Source organism: Callospermophilus lateralis, unplaced genomic scaffold (genome assembly GCF_048772815.1).
Source record: "Callospermophilus lateralis isolate mCalLat2 unplaced genomic scaffold, mCalLat2.hap1 Scaffold_197, whole genome shotgun sequence".
In the NCBI taxonomy this organism is placed as follows: Eukaryota; Metazoa; Chordata; class Mammalia; order Rodentia; family Sciuridae; genus Callospermophilus; species Callospermophilus lateralis.
The window spans coordinates 2,009,605-2,015,604 of NW_027512977.1; the positions used below are offsets into that span (position 1 = coordinate 2,009,605).

Genomic DNA, 6,000 nt, shown 5'->3' on the forward strand with positions numbered 1-6,000 from the left:
TAAACATATACACCATCATGCACACACATATGGACAAATATATTTTTTAACACTCTAAGGATTATTATATAAATTTAGATCAGGGCACAGCATGCCTGGGATGAGTAGGGTAGGAACAATATGTTCTTCCTTACGCACCAAGCTCATGACAAATGATTCATACCCAGCACCTTTCATGCCAGAAGATCCCCCCAGGTGTTCCACCAACTCTAGCAATGGTTTCCTTCAAGCAAGAAGACTGCAGTATAGAGGAATCACATCCCACCCACGGATGAGGCAAAACAGTCATGTTTTTACACACCGCACAAGTCCAATGGCTGAGGGGGCAGAAGAGAGAGGGAAGTAGGTGAGTGAACAATCCAGAATCCCTCACCAGTTTGACAGGCAGCCTATAATTACCATACATTTGTACCTTGAACACAGGTGTTATTGTAATCAGAGGCTCTTCTTAGCATTTTTTTTTATTTAAAGGTGAGACAGTGTTAGAGGATTGATTTCCTGTGTCCCTGAATGGATTTATAAAAAGATGGGAGCCCCCAATTTTGCCCTTGGGTTTAAGTTATTGGACTTTCATTCTGGGGGGATGTGAGAGAATTCCAAATAAGTGTAAGGGGTATTCTTGGTAATTAATTTGACAGCCACTGCCCCCACTTTAAGAGGTGGTGTTTCATGTGCAGAGCAAAACAGACTTGTAATGGTCAAGCCACAAATACATAGCACAAGAAATCTATAGACTCTGCTCTTTTTTTTTTTTTAAAGTTGCCAGAAAAGTTTCTTTCTGCCATCTTTCCCTTTAAAAGCATTTTAATCTTTGTGTCTCTTATGAGTTTGGTCCTAGCTTTATTTTGGAGATCTTGGATAAAAACTGTTTCTCTTCTCCAATATCTGCATGCATACATTAAATATAAAAAATAACAATTGTGTGCCATGAGCAGGGAAGAGACAGGAGAGGATAGGGGTGATATCATCCAGAATAAAAGACTTCAGAGGGTAGAAATCTCATCTCATTAGTTAACAGGATTGGACTGTTCAAACATTAAACACTCACCACCTGATTGTTTTCCACATTACCTCAGACTTTCCTGCATATTTTAAGCCTTGACCCTAATAAGCCATACTGGACTTATAAGCACCATTTATTAAAAAAAATATTAAGGGCTGGCAGTGCTTTCTGCCATTTCTTAAGTGGAGGTTAAAATTTGCCAAAGATATATTCTCCTTTTCTTGCTCTTTCCAAGATCTTTCAAGACAGAAACTAAAGTAGAGGTCTAGTGGGTAAGTGATTTTTTACAGCTCAAATTACATTAAAAGCCAGAAATATCTTGAGTCCAAAGTTTTTTTTTTTTTTACTTCTTAATACAACATGACCTAACATGTCTGATGTGTTTAAAATCTCCCCCTAACGCCAGAGCTGTGCATTCATCACTTAAAGAGGGTGAAAGTTATTCCATCAGTCTAAGAAAATTCAAGTTCAAATTGCAGAATTAATTTTTTGGGCCATGATATGAAAGACATGATAGTTAAGGTACAGGATGAGGGCAAGGGTGTTCAGGTTTGAATGAAAAGAATTTCATCTTCAATTATTTGATTAAACCACTCCTAAGAACCATATGAAAATGATAGCCTTTGTCACCAAGGCTGCATTGTAGGGAAAACTCTACTGGTACTCTCAGGACAGAGACATCATTTCAAAATACTATGTATCCTGATTTGCCTTAGTACAAGGAATCTGTGATGATGGATCATATTTTAAAATGCTCACAACTCTAATTAAAAACCGGACAATGAGCACAATAGACAAAAGTGGCAGTCAACAGGGGAAATTTCTGGCTTTTATACGCCCACAGAAAACATTTCCAAAGGTTGTAGTTTGCATAGACTATGCACCTTACAACCTCTACAACCTCAATGACCTGATTGAAGCTGAAACTTGGATTTTTTTTCATTTTATAAGTCTTTGATTTTTAGATTCTTCTTGTCTATTCATAGCAGCTCAAAGAACTTTCCATACTTTTAAATTGTTTTGGTCAAAGCTAGTTCTTTGGTATTTCAGCTCATTGAAGTTTCTGGGTTCAGTTGAAACTGTAATAGCCCCCTCAGAATGCAAACACACAGGGTTTTCAAAAAATCTAAAACCTTCCCTGACATGACCATGCCATTGTACCCCAGAGTCCTCTGGAATCCCCTCCTGGAATCCAGCAATCGTTTTCCTGCCTTCATAACAGGAATGGCAAGTCTTTATTTGTGCTCCTCACTAGAGGAGGTCAGACACTGGGGGAGAACAGGGAGCTGTTGTCACTGGCATATATCTGATCTTCCTGAGACTGATCATGCCAGAGAACAACCACTCTTTCATGAGCTGGAAAGCCCCAGCTCTCAAAACACACTTGCTAGTGCTGTTAGAAGATGCTGGAGAGTTCCTGCCCTGAAACTTGCATCCGCTCGGTCCCCCAAACAGAGAATCCAATAAAGGGCACCTTATATTCCCTTGCAGTTCCCCCCATCCTGTGAAGAAGGGGTTAGGAGTGCCACATAAAAATAAAATAAAAGCCCCCATATATAAGTCTCCTTGATCAGACTTGAGCCAGTCCATAAGTCTAGCAAGTAAAAGGAAAATCACAGTCACTTGATGCACTGTCCATTTGGCTGGAAATTTAACCCTTTCATGCCTACACTGAGTACTTTAACCCCCTTGTTGGCCTGATCTTCATTCTACACACCTATACCACCAAAAAAAGAGAAAAAAAGAAAAAGAAAACACTAGTAAATAGGGATTTGCTGCTCTGGAATCTTCCTTTGGGATGTGGAGAGGGCTCTGATGATTTGGGTAGGAGAGGGAGGTGGAGGTTAGCCTCATAGTAGGTTATATTAACTCCTGAGGGAGGAGGGCAGAGAAGACTTCAGTTTGCAGGATCTCACAAGACCCGAAGCCCCATCTCCCCCAATTCTCCATCAGATCAAACAGTGGGCTTTAACCCTTTCCATCTTTCACTCCTTTGCCCCCAATCCCCATCTACTCACGTTGCTGTTGTGGCCGGACCAATGGACCATGGCTTGGTTGTGTGCGGAGTCTCCTGTCAGCGCAAACGTGGTGCTGGTCAGTTTCAGCTCCTCCATTCGGAAGCGGGTGGCTTTGTCCAGGTCCCGCTCCCGAGTCCCAATCTCTGGCTGCCCTCCATCCCTCAGTACTCCCCAGGGGCTCCTACTGGAGCCCTCTACCCTTTCTGCCTTCTCCTGAACCGCTCCACTTCGTCTCCTTCGGCTGCAGCGTGCGGCAACCGACACCGACGCCCCGTGCCCCGGCCCGCTCCAGGGATAGCGCTGGGTCCCCGGGGGCCACTGCAAACAGGGGGCGCACATGAAGCGGCAGGGGCGTGGCAGGAACCCTGCCTGACGGTCCTTGGTGGAAAAAGTCCTCGTGGTCCAGCGTCCGAGTTGGGGTGCGGTGGGGGGCAGCAAGAACCGCTGCTGCAGGCGCCCGGGGCGCAGAGGACTAAAAGCCCCGCTTCAGCGAGAAGCGCACTCAGCTGCGGAGCTGCCTCCGGCGCCAACTTTTACATCCCGGGAGCCCAGAGGAGAGGAGAAGGGGTCCCAGACCAAAGGAGGCGGCGTGGGGCTCTCCGCTGGCGGCGGCGGGGGCAGGTGCTCAAGACCCCAACTCCATCCAAGTTGGACCGCTGTGGGGCGGGTGGAGCAGGCGCCCGGCAGGTGGCAGCCGCTCGCGGGGGCTTGGTTTGTGCCTAGCGCGGGTTCCGACCGAGCGAGCAGCCGCCACGTGGGGGTGGAGCTGCACTGAAAGTCACAGGCGGAGCGGGCGCTGGCGCGCTGGCGGGCGACGCGGGAGGGAGGGCTGGCGCTGCCGGGGCTGCGGGCTCCGTGTCCAGCCGCCTAGCTGCACTGCGCACCCGGGCTGCCGGCACTGGATGCACCGCCGCGACCCTCCCCGCGGCCTCACAGGCGCCGCCGCCTCCGGCTTTGCGCCCTGGCGGTCTGCGGTCTCGGTTCCCGAAGAGATCGCGCACCCTTCCCGTGGGGGCGGCCGGTCCAAGGCTCCCAGGCTGTCGCTGTGTGGAGGGTTTATTTATTTATTTTTCCTTGTGTACCGTTTCTACCAGTCTCTGCTGCTGTTTCCCTTTTCCTCTTTTTCTGGTGTTCTCCAGTTTAGGAGGTAGATGGGTGGGCTCTTCCTCTTTGCCTTTCTTGTTCTCGGAGGGTTGGCATCTCAACCTTACTCTGAGCAGAGCCTGGGTCCCAGCAGCCTGGGGGAGATCCTGGAAAGGCAGCAGCAGAGAGTGATGTAATTAAATGATCTCGCGGACGTGTGTGTGTGTGTGTGTGTGTGTGTGTGTGTGTGTGTTTAGGGGATTTTCAATCGATTATTACGCTTAAGATTCCTTTCCTGATCTCCTAAATCACTCACTGTATTTGAACCCAGTCTTTCTGACTGCAAACATATTTGAGAACACTTTTCTAAACCAAGGTTCCACTTGGAGTTTTGTAGGCATAATAACATTTTGGCTTTACTAAGGGACTGCAAACTCACTAAAGACAGGAATACCAATTGTGAACAACTCGGACAAAAAGACCTGTTCAGTTTGTTTGACATTTTATCCTCAATGCTTGGCACAGTGCCCTACATGATAGGAAACCATCAATTCAATAAATACGCATTGTGAGTCTACAATGTATTTGTATATGAAATAAATATAGGAAAGGGGGGCATGGTGCTATATTTATCCTCTGTCCTTTGGTGCCTAGCTCAGTGTCACCAACACAAGACTTGAGATCTCCATTAGCAAGTCTATTCTGGACACTCTCAGTAGGTTGCTGTTGAGATCTCAGAGAAGTCACAATCTCTGAGTTTGCCCCCTTTAAAATAAACTGGTTGCATTAGATGACCTTTAAAATCCCTTCCACTCCTAAAATTCTGCAATTGTATTATTATAATATCAACCCAACTCTGCTCCCCCGCTACTGTTTAAAGTTTAGATGGTAAACTCACTGAAGATTTGAGTTCTGGGTTTGCAGTGAGACCAACTTGGAAGTAATGCAGAGTGGTACCGACTCTTGGATTCATTAAACCCTTTCTAATGCTGCCCAAGAGAAACTTCTAAGATATCAAGCTAATCCAGAGAGGTGTTTTTAAAAGATTATTTAAGTCACTGTTCTTATAATCAATGCAAGGAAAGTGCAAATACAGAGAGGAAGTCTTCTTTGCCATTATGTTAGAGTACAGAGTAGGACAGAAGAATATTCTTTTGTCATTAAAGGACCTCCATGGACTATTCTTCCCAAAACACCTTTCACTGCACAAGTATGGATCCTCCAGAAACATTGTTTGGAAGAATGTTCTCCTCAAGCTGGAGGAGAACAGGGCCAGAAGTCATTTTTCCTCTCCAAATTGCAAGTGCTCTTTGTCAAAACTCAGGGTGCTCATTTTCCTCCCCTCAAGAAGGTTTTCAGAGCTTTACAGAATCATTTGCTTAATGTCTTCTTTCTATGCCCCGGTAACCTCCTTTCTAGTCTGGATAAGTGTGTGGGAATCCCTCCAAGAAAGGAAAAGCAGATTAAAGAATCAGAACCCAATAAATTCCCATCCAAATTCAGGACTGGAAAAAGCAAAAAATGGAAAAGAATAAATAAGTGGATTCATATTTTCTGGCCTTAGTTTTCTCTTCCCATACCGAAGTCTGTATTATTTTAAGTATTAAAACAAAAATTCTTCTGAAGAAAATTGGTACAAGTGGGGTGGATTTTTCCTTCCCAGAGCATAGAACTATCATCTTTCCAAATACGGCTATTAGAATAAGTTCTGTAATTCAAAGAATTTACAGTTCATTTGCTGGGACTTTGTAGACATTTTTAATGTCTGATTTTAATGATCTGTTTGAGAAAAAAAGTTACAAAAATATAGATAAAATTGGCTTCAAGAAATATTGTGGGTGCTTGTGTGTCATTTTTTCCCCTTTTACTTGTATTAATAAGTAGAAAGGACAAGTG

The 6,000-nt window shown here is 44.9% G+C and overlaps 1 pseudogene; it reads right to left on the reverse strand.

The window, feature by feature from the left end:
* The window catches only part of LOC143388712 (VPS10 domain-containing receptor SorCS1-like), a 100,924-nt pseudogene that overhangs the window by 79,979 nt on the left and 14,945 nt on the right, over positions 1–6,000 (reverse strand).